This window comes from Felis catus, chromosome D4, assembly GCF_018350175.1.
Source record: "Felis catus isolate Fca126 chromosome D4, F.catus_Fca126_mat1.0, whole genome shotgun sequence".
Taxonomy (NCBI): Eukaryota; Metazoa; Chordata; class Mammalia; order Carnivora; family Felidae; genus Felis; species Felis catus.
This window is the reverse complement of record NC_058380.1, coordinates 70,315,213-70,336,839: the sequence shown is the minus strand read 5'-3', so window position 1 is coordinate 70,336,839 and position 21,627 is coordinate 70,315,213. Positions and strand designations below refer to the sequence as shown.

The following is a 21,627-nucleotide window of genomic DNA, read 5'->3' as shown; positions in this document are numbered from 1 at the left end:
TTCTTCTTCACATTTGGCCCCATTCCTTAACATCTGACAGCCAGAGAGATGATGGCCTGTCTTCTGAAGCCTATTGCACACAAACAGAAGGCAAGCCCAAGTTACCATCCTGAAGGGCAGGGAAAGAATGAGTCTTCCTCCTGCTTCTCTTCTTCCTACTGTCAGCATGACAAGGTTCATGAAGGCCAACTTGCCACTGGTGCTTCAGATAAAATGAATAAACATTCCAAAGAAAATCTATTAAGTGAAAATCAGCATCGACACCATCTTCCCCTTTCCCCTGGGCACAGAAAGCATCTTCATAAAGGGCAGAGCAGAGTGAAGGGAACAAAGTTCTTAATCATGCAACAGGAATTTCAGTTCAAAATATCATTTGCTTATTCCATACTTGACTTGCTGTGCAACTACAGGCATTTCACTGGGCCTTTCTGTGCGCAATTCTACAGCATTAAAAATGGAAATCCTTGGACTCAGGCCTCATGGCTCCCTGCAGGACATGATTTGAGCTGGGATTATGTCCCATGAAGCTGACTTTAATTGAAACCGAGTAGATGAAGGAAGCCTTTAGAATAACAGCTTCCAACAATCCTCAGACACCACGCTAAGTATGCAAATGGGCACATATGCACGATGTTTCCTTCCTTGCAGAGATCATAAATGATGGTGAGCCCAAGCTATACTTGAGTCTGAGCTGCCAGAGAGCAGGATCAGCATGAACCACACAGGAACTCCAGGGAAAGGCCTGTGGATCTAGTGGCCAAGGCAATAGCCAGAATCTGAGGGCAAGTCTTGCCAGAGTCAAGAGAAGAGCACAGAGGGCTGGCAAGAACATACTCTTTCAACTATGCTTTCAGAACAAGGTTAAGTTCTCATTTACCTCATCTTGATCAAGGTAGTATTTGAAAAAAGAAAATTGCTATTATTTCTCTATATTCTTTGAAAATAGCTTGGTTCACCAGAGTCTCATACTTGAAAAGCTGTTTTGGTCCCTACATCAATAGAGCAATAGAGCAATAGAGCAATATATATATATATTTGTCAAGAAGGTTTCCATCTATTTCTCCAGGGATGGGAATGGTTGAGTTCATTGCAGTAGGGCCTTGTGATTACAGTAGATGGGTCCTCTTTCCATCTGCTGAAAGTACTCTTGGCCACTTTGCAAAATAACCTAAGCTCTTGGGAACACTAACACATTGGAAATTGTAGGAAACTTAGCCTCACTTTTCTTCCTCTGGGGTAATTAGTTGGTTCCAGCACCCATATCCATTACTAAAGATGTCAGTGGCTAAAGGGTATAAAATTAAAATGTCATGGAAACTGTTTGACAAGAACCTCTTGCCTCTTTATACACTCCAAAGAACTCTTCTCTTGATTCCAAGCCATTAAAATTCCTAGACCAGGCTGTCTAGCAGAATTGCCTGCAATGAGGGAAATACTGTAAATCTATGCTATCAACATGGTAGACACTAGCCACATGTGGCTACTGAGCACTTGAAATGTGTCTAGTGTGCCTGAAGAACTAAATTTTAATATTATTTAATTGTAATTGATTTAAATTTAAATAGACACATGTGCCTAATGGCCATCTATTAGCACAGTCCTGTTAGGTTAAATATTCAATTTGCAATTTATTCTCCTTTTACTAGCTGCAAGATGCCAGTTATGATAGATTGCTTGTGGTAGTCTAGACTGATTCCCCAGGATACAACTGAAAGGATAAAGAACTGTAAGATTCTTAAAACATTTAAGGCCACTATCTAAAAAGGAGATAATTGAGTAGAAGGGATACCATAAGTAAAATGAAAACAAAATGGACTCTAGACTCTGCCAAGAAAAAGAGAAGAAAGTTGTAATTATGGTCTCTCCCTTGGGCTTTCATTAAGTCAAGGTTAAATCATCTAGAATCTGTTTTAGCTGTTCTTTAATCGAACTACTCAAACATGGCTGTGTCTCCCCTATGCAATGGTGCACTCACCATTGGATGTATACATTGGGGCTACCCAGAACCATCTTCTAGTCTCCTACAAGCCTTCTTTTTTGTGGTGCAAAAGAAATTATGATTCTGACTACATGGCAGATGGCAGCAACTTTCCATTCCCTGCAGCATCAAAAGCAAAAATCTTTCCTCCATGCGGTTTCACAATCACTATCTGTGGGAGCAGTAAAAAGGAAAAAGAATCCCCTGATGATTTCCAGATTGATCCCCAAATGATTGTGTTAAATGCTATGATTAAAATTAAGAACAAATTTACATATAGTTAGTTTTCTTCTCTGGGAGATAAAAGAATCATAGGGCTATAAACTGTCAACCTTGAAAGGGACTCAGGCTGGTTCAATGTCATTCCACAAATGAGTAAACGACCTTAGACAATAACTGAAAGCAAAGCAAGGACGAAGGATGAGGGATGAGGAAAGAAAGGCACACTTTTTTTTTTCTTAAATTCCAGAAAGTTCTTTGTATTATTTTTTTTAAATATAATTTAGTGTCAAGTTAGCTAACACACAGTGTGCTCTTGGCTTCAGGAGTAGATTCCCATGATTCGTCGCTTACATACAACACCCAGTGCTCATCCCAACAAGTGCCCTCCTCAATGCCCATCACCCATTTTCCCTCTCCCCCACTCCCCATCAACCCTCAGTTTGTTCTCTGCATTTAAGAGTCTCTTATGGTTGCCTCCCTCTCTGTTTGAAACTATTTTTTCTCCTTCTCTTCCCCCATGGTAAAGAAAGGCACACTTAATGAGTTTCTGCTTTGTACATGCTAGCGTGTGACACATGTGTCACAGCCTCTCTTCTCACCCTGTTTTACCATCAAGTCAGACACGTACTTCACACTCACCATGGAGGATCTACTCACCCTAAAGCATTGCTGACCAGGGCAGAATTTCCTGACACTTCTCTAGGAGAGAGGAAGTAAGAGCTTCCATCATACACCACACTCTGAATAACCTAGCAAAAGGTTCCTTGGCCATTTCTCTTCTCCCCAAGGTCCTCTCTAGCCAAGCCAATGAGAAAACAGACCAGGGGGTATGTTTCCCCTCAACCCTTTTCCAGAATGCACCTAAATCACTCTACTCCTGGCTCTCAGCTCCCTCAGACAGACTCCCTGCCTTCTAAATCCCTCCCCTCTTTCTAAACATAGCATCAACCAGAGTGTTCTTTTAAAAACCCTTCAAGAGGTTCCCACCCTACCTAGGATAAAATCCAAACCCCTTGCCCAAGCCTCCCCACATAATCTGGGCCCTGCCCTACCTCCCAGCCCTCTCTTCCTACCATGCATCCCTCACTCTACTCACTCCTGGTCAGTTGATCTACCTAGAAAATTCAGCAAACACACCTGGCTCATGAGAGAAGGAGGGTCCCTGCACTTCAGCAACCTCTGCCCAGAACACTCTTCAACCCTGAGTTTTGCATGGCTTATTCCACTGACCCAGAGAGAAGCCTTCTCTGAGCATCCTGTCTAGATGGACACCTCCCCCCACCAGCCCTGTTACCCTTTCTGCTCCTGGCATTCTTGAATGCCTTCCCAGGCTTTATTAGTCTCCCTAGCACACTCATCGTTGCAAACATTATTATATTGTTTGCTTATTATCTACCTCCCTCAAACTAAAAGGTAAACTCCATACAATCAGGGTCTTTGTCTGTCCTGTTCATTCACATCCCCAATGACCATGTGTTGAAGGAATTAGAAAGCATTTAGCTCCATCCTAACTCTTCCAAACTTGCAATCCTGCCATCCATCAATCTAATAAGCAAACAAATGTCTTCTAACCACTATCATCTACCACCCCCTCTTAGATGACAGCAATTAATTATAAGTAAAATCTTTTTTTTTTCCTAAGGGGTATCTCATTAATCAACACACAAACCTTGTCAGAAAGCTGTTATTATAGGGGCTCCTGGGTGGCTCGGTTGGTTGAGCGTCCAACTTCAGCTCAGGTCATGATCTTACAGCTCGTGAGTTCGAGCCCCGTGTTGGGCTCTGTGCTGACAGCTCGGAGCCTGAAGTCTGCTTTGGATTCTGTGCCTCCCTCTTTCTCTGCCCCAACCCATTCACATTCTGTCTCTGTCTCTCTCAAAAATAAATAAACATTAAAGAATATTTTAAAAGAAGAAAGCTGTTATTATATACGTTGATCATGTGAGGACCTGGTGAGGATATTGTGGGGCTGAGCTGTGCAAGCTGAGCTTCCTAGCTTGATTCCAAAGCTGGTGTTGTTTCCATCACACTATCCTACCCTCCCAGTCTTCTGAAGCAATATACCCAAGAGCTTTGGGGAAAACACAGAGCAGGGAACACATGGAAGGCTCACTGCCCTTACATGTAAAGTCTTTCACTGCCATTGATCTGTATGTTGGTCTTTGCATCATGTCCAACCTCACACACAATGAAGCAGGTACCTTGAACTCGCTTTGAGGAAGTCTAGTCTCATAGGAGTTTTCCTGTCTAACTGTCCTTTGTGCCAAATGGCTCTTGCTGAAGGCACTAAGGTACTGGGCTTCCCAAATCATAGACCTGGCTGGACATCTGCCCAGGATATCATTTGCAGCACCATCCTCAGTCCCCATCCAGCCCTAAGGCTGGAACAAGAATCAAACCTAAGGTCATCTTATACCTTGACACCTCTGGCCAAAACAAGACAGAGATCTTTGTCTTCTCTCCTGATGCACATTACACCTGTGAATGTGCATACGTGCTGACCCCAAGTGTTAACTCCAACTTTAACTCTCTTTGGAATACATGTAAGAATACAACATGATTAAACCTTGTATCATAACAATTTTTCACAATCTCCAATATGTAGTTACCATTAGTAATAAATGTAACATAACTTGCACCTGAGGTCCACCATGATAAAGGATAATTAGGCAGTCCAATAATGCAAAGGTAAGAATTTCCTAATTTATAATTTCACTTTAATTTAAAAATTCAGTCCACCATTCTTTCTACTGAATACAAAAAAGTACTTGTATTAGGGCCATGAATCCCTTTTTTCTTTATTTTTAAGAGAGGCAGAAAATGGGAAGGAAAGGATAAAGGTTAGATTTGCTAAAAACTAAGCTACTCCAAGATGTTTGAGAACATTATTTGACACAGAAATGAGAGGAAACGTCCAATATAAGCTGGTTCATTGACGCATCCTTATTAACTCCATTATTCATTAGCAGTAGAGGCACAGATGAGACCATTAGGGGGAAAAATCAGGAATTAATACACCAATTCCTCTATAATTACTTTAAAATAATTCAGCATAGACAGTGTATGTCTGTATGTATACGTATATAAAAGTTAACTTTAATATACACTCTGGGTGTGGTTGGTTATCATCTGCAGTACCTAATAATTCCACATTCCAGAAAGGTTGGTTAGCATTCGATGGTCCCTAATAGGAAATCATAGGCAAGCATCTCGGGATAGCGATCTAAATCTGTACCAGATGGTTTGCATCCAGAATGTTACACTTCTTCCTCCCCCTGAGTAAATGAGTACTATTTAAGGTATGTGGTTGGTTAGAAAGATCACCGACCTCCCCACCCTTACATAGGTAGGGTGTATAATCTAGTGAGCCCAGTGGCCTGATCTTTGGAAATGAATGAGTCCCCCATTTTCTTTTGTGAAGCATCCAATGAGGATAGAAAAGGGTGATTATTGTTCCTAAAGGATTCTGTATGTATCTACAAACTCTCTGAAAAGGCAATGATTGTGTTTAAAGATATAATGACTTCTGGGATGCCTGGGTGGCTCAGTCAGTTAAGCATCTGACTTTAGCTCAGGTCATGATCTCACCATTCCTGAGTTTGAGCCCAGACACTGACAGCTTAGAGCCTGGAGCCTGCCTCAGAATCTGTGTCTCCCTCTGTCTTTGCCGCTCCCCACTCACATTCTGTCTCTTTCTCTCTCTCTCAAAACTAAACATTTTAAAAATTTTTTAAAGAAAAGAAAAATTATCATTGTTTAAAAAAATAAAAAATAAAGATATAATTACTAAAAATTGTCTTAGATTTCTTAAGCCAAATTCGTACTCTCAGGAGTACGCTATTGACAAAAACATGGCAGTTTGCCAAAGACCAACTGTAGAAGAATTTCCCACTTTATCAAACACAGAAGGTTAGTTATTTTCCTGACCAGTCTTTGATTCACGAGTACTCCTGGTGATGCAGCCCCAGGCAACATTCTAGAATAGGTCGACATTATGCAATAGCCTTATAAAACCAGCAGGGAGGAACCTGCCAACTTCTAGAAATGGTTCATCACCTCACAAAGGTAATTGGCCTAATATAATGCGTATGTTGTATCTCAAGTCCAACTTCTGGCCAATGTCCACAGCAGGACATTTATGAATTGGGATTTTATTTGCACTTTATGAAAGTCTGTCATTTATTACCTTATGCAAGATTTTACTCATGGATTCCTGCTATGAATTATTAGGTGCTTGACATCTATACCTCCAATCCTTTGTGCAGGCTGTTCCCTTTGATTGTAATTCCTTTCCCCCATCCCTTCTCCCTTCTTTCGCTAAGACCCCCCAGTCATTCTTTGCTACTCAGCTCCAAAATCTCCTCAGCAAGGTGGTTTTTGCCTCTTCAAGGCATTTGTTCACCACTTTAGTGTATTTCTTCATTCAAGAGCTAATTTTTGGATGCCTGCTGTATGCAAACACTGATAGACTCTAGGAACTCAGCAGTGAGCAAGACAGAGGGAATTCATGCACTTTCATTAGTTTGGAAGAAAATCAGGCTTAATATAACCTTAAGACAAAATCATAGCATTCTTCCCCACAAACTTCCACCATAAAGTCCCCCTTTTTAGGAAACAAAAGGTGCTTAGGTGCAGAAATGTATTTTCTGGTACCTCAATTGCACAGAAAGGTTAACAGGTCCTCCAAAGACGCCCACGCTCTAGCCCCAGAGGACTACCTTGCATTCTGAGTGAAACTGTCTCCTCATGTTTTTGGCAGAATAGCCAAAATGCAGGCACTTTTAACTGACCCCAGTTTAAGCTGAGGTCTATCGTATGGCCCTAAGAACAGAATCACTTTCTGTCTCCTCTGGTAAAGGGCTGATGCAGTAGATTTGATCATATTCATCTCCTCAATCAAAAACCAGCTGTGGAGGAGATCCAGTCTTCCTGACGCCTGTGGCTATACTGGCCTGTTCATGCTGGTGATCACCTGTACTTAACGTTTTCAAAGAATTAAGCCCCAATTTGAAATGTCGGAAAGGTATGTGTCCATTTGAAGTACCCAGCACCTACTCTGGGACACATTAAGTTGGAGGTGCCTGCTGGGGGTCCAGGTGGCCACCTCAGGTCAGCAGTAATGTGCCTACAGCATTAATGGAGCCTCCTTCTGGAACGTTTATCAACTGGATGCCTGTCACCTTTGATACAAGGACAATCCAATAGCATGAAATATATTGCAGTAAAAAAAAAAAATCTTGAAAGCGTCCTCATAGAAACTAAAAAATTCCAACAGGATTTAAAAAAAAAAAAAAAGAAGCAGCCAACAGAGACCAAAATAAACCCCTTTAGGCCTATCTCAGTTCAACATGTTAAAATATCCCAAGACCTTTCTGGGCACATATATTATTCAAAGGTCAAAAAATTCCCTGTGCAAATACCTAAAATATCTACAGGATATTTCAGCAAAATGCCACATTAAATTATTTCTCCACTACAGTCTAGGGCTTAGGTTCCAGAATGAGGAAAGGGGGATGGGCCTAACACGCGAGTCACTACATTCAGCCAGCTCTTAGAGGTCTTCACCTTACCAGGAAAAGATCGTTGAATTATTTTTCTGTATATTCTTGAGTTAAAACTTACCCCTTGGATAAGATTATATATCTTTGCATTGGTAGCATTAATTAAAACAAGTCTCTATCAAGTAGGACTCTTGAAGGTACAAGCGAAAGAAAAACTGACCTCGAAAACTTTGACCCCTCAACACTTCAAAGCATAGAGGTAGACTTGCCTTGGGCACAAGTGACTTTAGGGCTCAATTGCTGCCTTTGGGACAAGACTGTTCTCAGCTTCTTCCACCTCTTCCTTCTGTAGGCTGTGATCATTTTCCATCTGCATGTGGTAGCAAGATGGTTGTGACAGCTGTAAGTTTCAAATCCTCTGAAAGCGATTGATGAATGATGAACTATAAGGCAAGACAAGTCACTAAACCTCTCTGTGCCTGTGGCCATATTTGTAAAATGGGGATGTCAATAAAGTATTTCACACAAAGAAATTGCTTTAATGAATGGTAGGACAATGAATGTTGTTATCAAAACACAGTTCCCTATTAACAATGAAGAACATCCATTTTTCCTGTTAGAGTTCTAAAGATATTATAAACTACCAAATCCACAAGAGCTTAATACTCTCTCACTTAGAATAATACCCTTGCTTCTCAAGAAGCTTTGGCCTAACATTTTAATCTGGTAATAAAGGCTGTGGGAGCAAGAGACTCAACAGAGACAGGTTGATACTCTGTGCACATTTGAATTCCTGGATAGAAAACCCTTTACAGGGGCTCACGTAGTCTTTGGCTGGGATGGACCAGGTGGCTGACCTAAAGGGGTAACTTTGAAATATGTGCTTGAATTTTTTTTAAAAGAATACATAGTGCTTTGGGGTAGACCAGGTTCCCACATCAAGGAATGAGTTGACAACCATAAAGCTGGGCCACTCAGAGAGAAAGTGTAGATTTCAAACTTCACTTATTTGCAAGTTGCTTCTGAATGCTTAAACATTAACTACAGAGCAGTACAAATACAACCACTTGAAAAAGAGGTTGTGGTTCAAGCCTGTTGCTTTGTTATTCTTCCTTTTGCACCCCAAGCCTTGCCACCAGAAAAATGGCTATTACACATCAAATCTTGAATAAAGACTCATTCTAGATTATCAGCTCTACCTCCCTGACCACTGTCCACCAGCCCCAGAACTCTATTCTCAGCTCCCTTGAAGAGACAATAAATAAAGTCTCTGGGATTACATATGGGATCATAGAATTTTTGAATGTTGGTAATGGAAGAAACCTTAAAAATGATCTCAATCAACTTCTTCAGTTGACTGGTGAGGAAACTGGAATCTGGGAAAAGTTGAGTGATTTGCTCAGAGTCAAATGATTAAAACTGTAGGATCATCTCATTTCAGGGCTCATTCCAGATCAGTCATAAACATGAAATCTCCTACTGAATTATATTCTTATGCTCATAGCAACCCTGTGAAGTTGACAGGACAAATACTTTCATAGGAGACTTACGGCATATGCCCAAATAACTTGAACATGTTCACCAGCATGGGTTTGGCAAAGAAAGGGAAAGGAAAAAGGGGGGTTGGAAGGCACAGAGCAAGCAAGCAAGAATGACTTAAACATTGCAAATAAAACATACCCTGTCTGGTTAGCAAGATTACTCATCTGTTAACATAAAATGTCTAGGCCGCGATGAATATACTCCAAAGTGGTCTTTTACTCTCTGCGATGGTTCAGTGAGGTGGGCGGGTGAAATCTCAAGAAACTTCTAGATTGTGCTGTCCAATAAGAAACTGCCTGTGATGATGTAAAGGCTCTAAATCTCACTGCTCAGTACAGTACCTAATAGCCACACGTGGCTATCAAACACTTGGGACATGGCTAGTGTTACTGAGGAGTGGAATTTTTTATTTTATTTACTTTTAATTAAATTTAACTAGCCACATATGCCTGGTAGCTACCACATTGGACTAGACAGCTCTAGAGGAATAAAGCTGCCCAAAACCTCACTTGACTTAACCTATAAGCTTGCTTTTGGTGGGGGGGGGGGGTGGGTACCTAAGGTGTGGAATAATGAACGTTGAAATCAAACCCCTCCATAGCATGTATATATGGCAGCACCAAAAATAAATATGTATGAATCAGGATTCTTAGTTGCAAATAATGCTAATTTAAGCAGAAAAGGGATTTATTAAAGGATATTAGGTCATTGACAGAGTCCCTGGAAGGCCAGAAAACCAGGCTTGGAGACTCTATGGCCAGAGCCAAGGCATAGTCACACTACAGAGCTGGTCTGGAGGAGACACCACAGTCCCACTGCTGGACTCACTAAAGCAGCCTGCCCCGCTGACTCCACAGATGCCAGGCACTGGATGCCACCACATGGACCCCTGCCATGGCCACTTACAGACACGGGATGGGTCTGCTGCTACCATCACCAGATTGGCTACTGTAGGCAAGGACAGCTCACTGTGACTCAGCCAGGTCACATGTCTGTGCTCTGGCTGCAAGACAGTCTGGAATAGCAAGAATCTGGCTTCTATAGAGGGGAGCAAACTCATAAGCTGGGGGAGTTCCCCAAACAAAAACAAACATCTATTACACCTGCCTTCTCAGGAAGAAGGCTAATGTGCTGCGGGTACCAGGCCCCTGGATGACAGGTAGAGCTACAGAATTGAAGAGCTGGGGGTCTGGGGAATGCAGTAGATTAATTGCTGGCATAATTAAGGCACTATCTACTACCGCAGGGAAAATAGAATATGTCAGAGAATTATGGGGGGGTGAGCTGGCAAAAAGAATTGAGAGACAGTCAAGAGTTTTAGAGTAGCTGCTATAATAAGTGAGATTTTGTGAGGTATAAATATTTCCTTTGGCTAATTTTCATATGACTCCAATAAAGACATTACTTTTTGAGACTTTTTTGGAGTTGTGAGTATGTGTGTTGTATAATTGGGATTATTGTAGACACATACATTATTAAGCCTTAATACAATATGGATCTTTTCCTTTATGCACACCTCTATGCCATCATTTTTAGTGGCTGCACAGCAGCCCAGTGCACAGATAAACCATGCTTTATTTAACCAACCCCCTACTGATGATCTGTTAGATTATTTACAATTGTTTTCTTCTGAGTTGTGCTGTAAGAAGCATCCCTGTACATATATTGCTGTGTACTTTCCTAGTCATATGCTTAGGTAAAATTCCTGGAGAAAGAATTGCTATATTTAGTGGCTAACCACATCTAATAGGTTGATTTATACTTGTAAGCAATTCACAAAGGTAGTAATGATCTATTTCTCCACTCAGGATTGGGACTGGGACGAGATGAGTAAGATACTTCACCTTGGGCTCCAAATTTAAGGAGGTATTAAAAAAAACCCAGTAATCAAGACAAATAATATTTTAACATAATATTTTAAAAATCAAAATGAATGCCCAGAAGTCATGATGAACAAAATAAGAGAGTTTTACCTAAAGGTGGAATCAGTGCTACTGATTATCTTTTACCTCAGGCTCCAAGGCAATACGGTTTGGAATTAACAATGTTCCCACTAACATGTTCTAAAGAACCTTAGGCATTTATAAATCCTTGTACTCTTTGCCATTCTGATAAGGAAAAAAGTGATATCTCATTTTAATTTTTATTTCTTTGTTATTGAAACTTAGCATCTTATATGTTTATTGGCCATTTGTATTTCTTCTTCTCTCAACTGGTCTGTTAGTATGGATTCCTTACTTTTTCTATTTAGATATTCATACTTTATTGATTTGTATATATTATATAGTAATATAGTAATTATAATAGTCGATATAGTAGGATTATATATTATGTGTCCCAATATATATCATTATATATTAAGGATAGCAACCCTTTGCTATCATATGTTTTGCAAATATTATCCTAGTTTTCATTTTCCTCTTAACATTATTTTTTTCCATTTATTACTTTAAATGGGTATATAGTCAAATTTGTTGATCTCTCTTTTTTTTTAATTCCCGTGGTTTTTCACTTGCAGAAAGATCATTTCATTGTGACTGCAAATGAAGGCTTTTGAGTTTGAAAGCCTGGATACCACTCACTAGCTTGCAGGTAGCATAATCTCCTTGTGCTTTGTTATTTCTAACCTGGGGATAACAATAGGACCCCCTTCACAGAGTTCTGTGAAAATTCAACGAGTAATACAAAATGCTTAGAACAGTGCCAAGCACATAGTACGTACTCAAATGCTTAGAACAGTGCCAACCACGTAGTACGTACTCAATAAACGTTAGCTCTCGCTAGATGCTAACTACACGTACACACATGAGCCTGGCGCTGGACAGTCTATCTGTTCCATTCTTCTGTGTGTTCTTGCTCTAGTGCCATAGTGTTTTAATTACCATGGATTTATATGGCGCCTTTTGATCTGGTGAAGCAAGCTCCTTTCTCATTTTTCTTGGTTTTTCACATTTTTCTTGGCTGTCCTCATTCATTTATACATACAAACGAATTTTAAGAGCTATGTGTCAAGTACCACAAAATCCCACTAGGATTTTTAACTGAAACTTTATTAAATTTATATATTGTTTTAGGGAAGCATGACATCTTTACAAGATGAGTCTTCCTGCCCAGGAACATGGTGTTTCTCTTTATTTAGTCAAGTCTTCTTTTTACTTTTCTATTAAGTTTTACAGTTTTCTTACCGAATGTCTTGCACATTCTTACTTTACTTAGCATTTTAGATTTGTATTGCCATTATTTTATCCACAGATAAAATGTTTATTATTTTATCCATCCATAGATGTGTAAATGGATGGTGTTTGTATGTTTGTTTTGAGCCCTTTTATTTGTTTATTCAAAATGAACATCTAATCATGTCACTCATAAGCCCGAAATCTTTCAATCTTTCAGGACAAAGTTCACATATCTGGATCTGACATACATTCTTTTTTCTTTCTTTCTTTCTTTTTTCATATACAACAAATACATATTGAGCACCTCTGCTATGTCAGGTGCTATGGAGCACCAGAGGCACATTAATAAACAGACAAGAATCCCTGCCATTAAGAAACCTAAATTGAACTTTGTTTTAGCTCATGCCTCTGGACCCACCCTATCTCCTCTGCTTCTTTACAGGTGCCGTGCACTTCAGCTGTACTGAATTAGTTGCAATTCTTCTACATGCCTTCCTGTTGAATACCTCTTTCCCTTGCACTTTTTCCATTTGTCACCCCAAAAGCTCCTTTTATATCCTCATGACTCATGTCAAGTTCAGTCTACTCTCGGCAGCTTTCCGTGATCCCCTATTAAGAGTCCTTTCCATGGCCCACTGACCTCAGTTATGACTTCTTCACTGAAATGTAATTGTTGTTCTATTGGTCCATGAGTTCCTCAGAGCAGGAATGGGTCTTGATCCTCTTTTTGCTACCTGGTGACATGGTAGCAAGGTGATGTTCAATAAATATTGTTGAAGTCATAAATGTATTGAGTTGCTTGGGGGCACAGCAAGATCCCCCATGTGTCACAGAAAGTGGCCACACAGGTTGACTCTAGACAGCGCTATGGGCAATCACAATTAGATTCACAGAAATTCAGGCGAGGAGATCACTAAGGCTGAGTGGGTAGGCATGGTTGCAGGAAGTGGACCTGTAGGTGAGCATTGAAAGAGCTCGAAATTTCTTTTATCTTTTTCACCCCGCTCCTTCTCTTCCCCTCCACAAAAGGGTGTAGGGTCAAGGATAAGATGCCCCCACACACACCTTAAGAAAACGGGTGTTATGGATGGGTCCAGTATGAGGACACTGACCAGGCCATGTTTTGTAGGGATGAAACCACAGGAAAAGAGGCATCAACAAACCTCTGTGGGAGAATCACAGTGCCTGCTATTGCCAGGCTACTCTTCCTTGTGAGGACTGGTGTGGTCTGTATGGGTCTCTGTCAGGTGCGGGCTTTTGCAGGAGGAGTTAAAGCAAGCCTTTCTGACACCAAAGTTCTCATCAGGAAATATGTTACGTTCCACGAACAGCATAGTTCACTTAAGCTCAACATTGGGGTATGGGGCAAGACTCTTACTAGTAACAAATTGTCCACCATACCAGTCTCACTCCAGAGAGGCAGTCTAGCATAATGATCAGGTGCCTGGACTTGGGACCCAGACTGCCTGATTTCAAACCCTTATCCTTTCCCTTGCTAGCTATGTGAAATCTAGGACATTAAGTTGAAAGAGAGTGTGGCCCTAAAGAGGGAAATCTTTCATGGAGGCCAAAAAGCCATTCCATGAAGATGGATGTATTATAACAGCTTGCAAGCTGCACTTGGTACAGAGTGCGAAGTGTTTAAGGGCTCGAAACAGATTACGCGGGTTCAAATTTCAGCTTCTTCACTTAGCAGTTGTGCAACCTTGGGCAAGAGACTTGACCTGTGTAGGTCTCAATTGCTCTATCTCTAAAATATGGATGCTGATAGTAGCTACTACATAGAGCTACTGTGAAGGTTATAAGGATTAATGCAAGTTGAGTGCTTGGCCTAGTGCATGGCAGAGAGTGAGTAGTCAAATATTTGTTAGCTATCACTATAGTATTATCATTCCAGTATCACATTGTATCTCGTATTGTTTTTGGTGGACCAAGAGAATATGTAGAGTTTTGCCATTTTCCTGGCAAAATCACATGTGAAGAGCACAAAATTTCTGCACTAGGAAAGACCTCTGGGACCCAGACCTTATGAAATTAGTGCACAATGAAGACTGAACACGCACTAACCGACATCTCATAGAGGATATGGCGTTAGCTGGAAAGGGAACTCATTTATGGATCAAGGCAGGTTTCAAAAGGACGTCAAACCACAAATACACCTTCAGACCTGCTGAGCAACATCTTGCCTGGAAGCTGCAGAGATCTAATTAGAGAAGACAGGGATTCCTTTCTGGGGACTAAGGAGCTCCACCTTGCAGGAGAAACAGCCCTCCACATGCATAGCATCCCAGAGGGAAAAGAGAAAGGTGGCATTGGCCTCTGGTCATGGGGGTTCCGGTGCTGGCATTTGTTTCTGGGGACAGGTGAGTTCACTCCCAGAGCTGCAGTGGACAGGTATTTAGATTGGTGGGGTGAGCCCCTACAACACAAGTTTTGCTATATACCTCATTTGTGTCCTTTAAGTCAGAACCTGATGACTTGAGGGAGAGAGAAGTAGAAAGGATGTTGTCATTACAAATGTCACCATCACTCAGGGAATCCAAAAATTGAGGAAAGGCTAAATTGAGAGAGAGCCCATGGTAGGAGGCACATTGCTTTGCACTGAGATCCCAGAAGATGTGGGTGGGGTGGAATTGGAATTTACGCCTGGCAGTATGACTATCTCCTGTCACCCAGTCCCCGCTCCAGACGCAATTGATGTTTCTTAAGTGTGCTTCCCAGATATGGAAGAAAATATGTGCATGTGTATATGTATGCATGTGTATTCTTCTTTTTAATGTTAACTTTTATCATTTTACAATATAATTCAGAGATCGTTACTATCCGTGTATGAAGAATTTTCTTTTTTTCTACCTGAATGGTAATCCATTGTATGTATGAATCATAATTTATTTAATGTATCCCTGATTAAATGATATTTAAGTCACTTCCTATCATTTGTTACTACATGTAATGCTATAATAAGTAATTTTGCAAATAGGTCATTTTGCATTTGTGTGACTGTACTTGTAAGATAAATTCCTAAAAGTGTTAATCAGTGGTTCAAAGAGTAGGCTAATGCATTTGGATTCCAACCATGATAGGGATACATTGAAAGTTATTGGCCAAAGAATGCTTATACAGATAGTATTTTAAGAAACTGACTTCATATATAAGTATGACTTCATATATAAGTAATTAAATACGATAAGTTCATTAATAAAAATGACCTGGACAGCCAACACTTTAGGCATAATAGAGTATTTTCTCACCCATAAAGATTATCCCCTTCCCATCTCCAATACCATACAGGCTTTCAAATATGTCTCAACCAGACAATGGAGAAAAAATACAAGGGAAGAAAAGCTTCCTGGATGAAAAATTACTTTTTTGTTTTCAGAGAGAGGAGAGAGAGAGAGAGAGAAGAGAGAGAGCAAGCAGGGGAGGGGCAGAAATAGAGAAAGGCAGATGATCTGAAGTGGGCTCTGCATTAACAGCAGTGAGCCCGATGTGGGGCTCGAACTCATGAACCTTGAGATCATGACCTGAAGTTGGACACTTAACCAACTGAACCACCCAGGTGCCTCTGGATGCAAAATTGCCTTAAAAAAACAGAGAGATTAGAAACATCATTGGATGGTGCCATTAAGAGAAATAGAAAATTCTAGAGGTAGAGTTGGTTTATCAGCTAATGGGGCCCAGAACATACTGTCCCAAAAATGGAGAAAATCTCTGACCTCTTAATTATCTGAGAAAAATTTAACAACAACAACAACAATGATAATAATCATAATCTGGGAAAAACAATAAAGTGAAAAAATATAGATTTGCCTTTACTTTTTGGAGCTGGAAGACCCAGAGTTAGAATATAGGATTAAAATGAAAGAGTTTCCAATAAAAAATGATCCCTGCAGGCTTTGTCCTCAGAACCTGCCATCTCAGATTTGAACCATGCCCTGTGTTGCTCTCCTGTCATTCGGCAGTGACAGCGTGAAGGCAGATCAAGGTCCTGCTGATGCCTCCCCAGTATGAGCTCAGCCTGCAGATGCCCAGCTCCTTGGTAATGTAAGACAGATGCCAAACCAGCTCAGCTTACTGATTAGCTGGGAACTCCTTTAAGGGAAGCATACTTTGGCTAGAATCCTGTAATTCAACTATCCAGTTAACCTTTTAAGTGAAAAAAAAAAAAAAAGACAAACATAACAATAGGGCCAAAGCAATATGTGGGTGGTGATGACAGGCAATCCTTTAGAAGGATAAAGGATCTTGGCCCAGTAAAAACACAGGCCTGTCTACATTCTGCTCTACCTCTTGGGAAGTAGGCTCTGAAGTATTTAGTGCGGTAGTGTGGTGGTGTGGGGTGGTGTGTATGTGTGCGTGTGTGTGTGTATGGTGTGTGTTTGCCACAATAAAACTCCCCCAGGAAAGGGACTTGAACTATTTTGCTCACTGTTGTACCCTGAATGGTTAGAATAATTTCAGGCACATAGTAGGTACTCAGTAAACATTGGTTGAAAGAAAGAATGCACTTACTGTGAATGAATGAATGGAATGAACAAGTCCACTGTACACATGTGCCCTTGCCTATATTTATGTATGACATTATATAACTTAAATCATATCTACACATGGATATCAATGTATCTTGTTTTTCACTTATGAAATAACACTAAATCACTTTGTAAATGGCTCCAAATGAGCCCTATACCCTTTGCTGGCTCCTTCTCTTTAACAACCCCTAAAATATTAGTGTTCTCTTGAACCAATCCCTTGGCTTCTACTCAGTCTCTCAGAGGAATTTCACCCATGGTTTCAAATCTTATTGATACATGCATGACTTCCAGAACATTCTCCAGCCCAGATTTCCATCAACTTCCAGATGTGGGTATCTACCTAGCATCTCAACAACTGCACTCAGATATCTCAGAGATGCCCTGAAATCAGTATGTCCCCAACTAAATTTATTATCTTGCCCCTTTCAAATCTGTTCATTCTCTTTCATTCTGGAATTTTCCCTGAAGAATTAAAGAATAAAAAGAAAGAGTATTAGTTTTAGTAGTATCATGCTTATTGTGTAAACCATCATTCTGCATTCTACAGTAGTTCTGGTTCTAAGTTCTAGTCCAGAGCTCCCTGACCAATGTGCGAAGGTATGCCACAACTAGGTTATAGGTTGATGCCAAAGATTACAATCTTTTCAGCATGTGGAGCATCTGGGAAGAACCTAGGGAAGCTAACCACAATATAAGCCAGGTGCCTTAGGCTTAAGCATCCTCAGCTGTTAACCTGTTTTCTATATATGCCACATCATTAAGAGGGTTCAAAAACATTGATCTTGCCTTCAGTCCTCAAAATCTCATTAATTCTCACACATTTCATCAATACCATAGCTAATACTCACACTGGGCTCTCATCCACAGCAAGATCCTAAATGCCAAGTGAATCATCAGATAATATGCAAATACTTTTGCATTAAGGGAATTTGATGGATTTTGTTGTGGAGTCTAGAATTTAGAAAAGACCTTAATTACCTCTCTTAGTCTGATTGGGCTGCTCTAAAAAAAAAAAAAAAAAAAAAAAAGCCATAGAATGGGTAGCTTATCAACAGAAGTTTATTGCCCACAGTTCTGGAGGCTGAGATGTCCAAAATCAAGGTGCTAGCAGTTTTAGTGTCTGGTGAGGTCCCACTTTCTCAAGATGGTTATCTTCCCCCTGTAACTTCACAAGGCTGAAGGGATGAGGAAGCTTTCTCTGGCTGCTTTTATAATCCCATTCATCAGGGCTCTGCTTGCATAACCTAATGGCCTCCCAAAGGTCCTGACTTCTAATACTATCACCTTAGGGTTGGGTTTTAACTTATGAATTAGGGGCAGACACATTCAGACCACAGCATTCACTATCTCTCATATATAGGCAAAGACATCAAGATCTGATGTTAAATTACTTGTCTTGGATTATACCGAGAATCCAGAAGATTCCTGGTCCTGTGTGCTCCCAACATTACACCTTGCTGACCCACTGGAGACTTGTCCAAAAACTAAACTTTTCTTTAGAGTGAACACACAATGACTATCATCCTAAATACTTCACACTTATATAAAACATGCCTCGGACTTTTCATGCTCAGAATTTTATTGTCTTTGTTCCTTGATATCTAATTTCCAGACTGAATCGGTGATGAATCAAGTAATTTTCAAATGGTTTATTTTTATGAGATGATTAAACTCCAGAGTTTGGCCTTGAATTCGGAAAATGAATGCTTTTTTATTTTACCCCAGTTCATACATTTTTTCCTTAATAGAACTATGCATTTCTGCCTGTTTCATCTCTAGAAGTGCAAAAAAAATCATCTTAAAATAGTTTATTTTACATTTAAGGATGTATATAGAGATGTGGTAAACACAAAAATCAAGTAAGTGAGAGGAAACACCATTTTAACAGGGACCACACATTGATACCAAAGCCTTGGGTAGGAAAGTTCAGGCTTCTGGGAAAAGGAAAACATGGACCTAGGAGAATATTCCTCAGTTGCTAAAAACTTGGGCACTTAGAAGTACATTTAGAAGTTACACTAAGAAGTACTCAGGGCCAACAGCATCCACATCCAGACAGTGAACTTTTCAACAGTTTAATATAAATCAACTCAGTAGAAAACAACATGAGTAAGGAATGCCTCATAGAAGCTGGTAACAGCATTGCAAGCATTTTTGTACCCAAACAAAAAGAAGAATCAGATCTGTAAGTACAGAGAACAAACTAATGGTTGCCAGAGGGAAGGAGGCTGGGGATTTGGGCAAAATGGGTAGAGGGGAATAGGAGATATAGGCTTCCCATTACAGCATGAGTAAGTCACAGGGGGAAAAAAAGGCAGAGCATAAAGAATACAGTCAATGATATTATAATAGTGATGTAATGGGACAGATGGTAGCTTTGCTTGTGGTGACCATAGCACAGTGTATAAACTTGTCAAATCACTATGTGGTATACCCGAAACTAATGTAATATTGAGTGTCAACTATACTCAAATTAAAAAAAAAAACTTTAAAAAATTAAAAATAACTTAAATTTTAAAATAAGGTAATAATGTCTAGGGGCATCTGGGTGGCTCAGTTGGTTAAGTATCCAACTCTCGACTTCAGCTCAGGTCATGATCTCATGGTTCGTGAGTTTGAGCCCCACACCAGGCTCCATGCTGAGAGTAGGGAGACTGCTTGGGATTCTCTCTCCCCACCACCCCCCTCCACACCCATCTCCACTCGTGCATGCTCTCTCTCTCTCTCTCTCTCTCTCTCTCTCTCAAAACAAGGAAATAAACTTAAAAAATAAGGTAGTAATGTCTAGCAGAGAATAGTGTTTAGGTTATTTGCTTAAGGTGCACAAAGCAGGGGATCTAAGGGTCCACAGTACCTACATGCCTGGGTGGCCTCTTTCTCTCTTTCCATGTCTTTCCTTTTATCTCCTTACTTTCCTCATTTAATCTCTCATTCACTTCCCTCAAACTCTCTTTCTTGTTAGCTTCGGTGCCCCCAGTCCACCTGAATTTATTTCTATGACTTCATACAAGGCATTCAATGCAATTAATCAATTGAGACATCAGACCTAATGGAAACTTGTGCTTCTCTCCTGAGGGCTCAGGCTGTTCAACCTGCAAGCTGCCCCCAGTGAAAACCTTTTTAGGACAGGTTCCTGCTGAGTGTGGGAGCCTAGCCAGAGATCACACACAACCTACAAAAGCTTATTCCCACCTTTTTATAATTGTTTCTGTTTTTCAAAGGATGAAGACCTTTATGGCTTCTCCTGCTATCTTTATATGATGACTCACCTGCCTTTTTGGCCTGTACTTTTCTGTTTCAGTCAGTTGTGCATCCCCAACTGTTTTTGCTGCTTCTTCAAATGGTGTCTGGAACATGGCTGTTCTCTACCCCACACATATTCCTGACACAAATGAGGTAATTCTATGGCTGTTACCTTAGTCTCTCCTGAGCTATTCAGATCTTGGCTCTTCTGTTGGTCTCATGGGCCTAGCACCGCCTGGACCCTGGCCAGCCTGACCAAGCAGGCAGGACATAAGCTGCCTCACCCTCACTCCTGAGATAGACCCAGAATCAAACAGACTACCCTGTAAGGGTCTTTCCAGTATTGGGAGAAGCCCAGGAGTCCAAAGCCTCAAGCTGTTTTCGTCATTAACATCCCCTTCCTTAGCCACCACCATCACATGCCATGCTTTCCAGATCCCCACTGGGTCAAAGGTCTTAACTATTTTTTTTTTAATTTTTAAAAATTTACATCCAAATTAGTTAGCATACAGTGAAACAATGATTTCAGGAGTAGATTCCTTAATGCCCCTTACCCATTTAGCCCATCCCCCCTCCCACAACCCCTCCAGTAACCCTCAGTTTGTTCTCCATATGTATGAGTCTCTTCTGTTTTGTCCCCCTCCCTGTTTTTATATTATTTTTGTTTCCCTTCCCTTATGTTCATCTGTTTTTGTCTCTTAAGTCCTCATATGAGTGAAGTCATATGATTTTTTCTTTCTCTGACTAATTTCACTTAGCATAATACCCTCCAGTTCCATCCACATAGTTGCAAATGGCAAGATTTCATTCTTTTTGATTGCCGAGTAATACTCCATTGTATATATATATATATATATATATATATATGTATATATATATATATATATGTATATATATATATATATATATGACAGTTTCTTTATCCATTCATCCATCGAGGGACATTTGGGCTCTTTCCATCCTTTGACTATTGTTGATAGTGCTGCTATAAACATTGGGGTGCATGTGTCCCTTCAAAACAGCACACCTGTATCCTGTGGATAAATGCCTAGTAGTGCAATTGCTGAGTTGTAGGGTAGTTCTATATTTAGTTTTTTGAGGAACCTCCATACTGTTTTCCAGAGTGGCTGCACCAGCTTGCGTTGCCACCAACAATGCAAAAGAGATCCTCTTTCTCCACATCCTCACCAACATCTGTTGTTGCCTAAGTTGTTAATGTTAGCCATTCTGACAGGTGTAAGGTATCTCATTGTGGTTTTGATTTGTATTTCCCTGATAATGAGTAATGTTGAGCATTTTTTCATGTGTTGGTTGGCCATCTGGATGTCTTCCTTGGAGAAGTGTCTATTCATGTCTTCTGCCCATTTCTTCACTGGATTATTTGTTTTTTGAGTATTGAGTTTGATAAGTTCTTTATAGATTTTGGATACTAA

At 40.3% G+C, this 21,627-nt stretch overlaps 1 protein-coding gene and 1 long non-coding RNA gene across 8 annotated transcripts in view; one reads left to right on the top strand and one right to left on the bottom strand.

Annotated features, from left to right (window-relative positions):
- The window catches only part of PALM2AKAP2 (PALM2 and AKAP2 fusion), a 488,279-nt gene that overhangs the window by 367,994 nt on the left and 98,658 nt on the right, over positions 1-21,627 (bottom strand). The window lies entirely within an intron of this gene.
- On the top strand, positions 10,275-13,178 carry LOC123381753. The gene is made up of 3 exons (XR_006589113.1): positions 10,275-10,402; positions 11,762-11,835; positions 12,862-13,178. It is a non-coding gene; the product is annotated as an uncharacterized LOC123381753 (long non-coding RNA).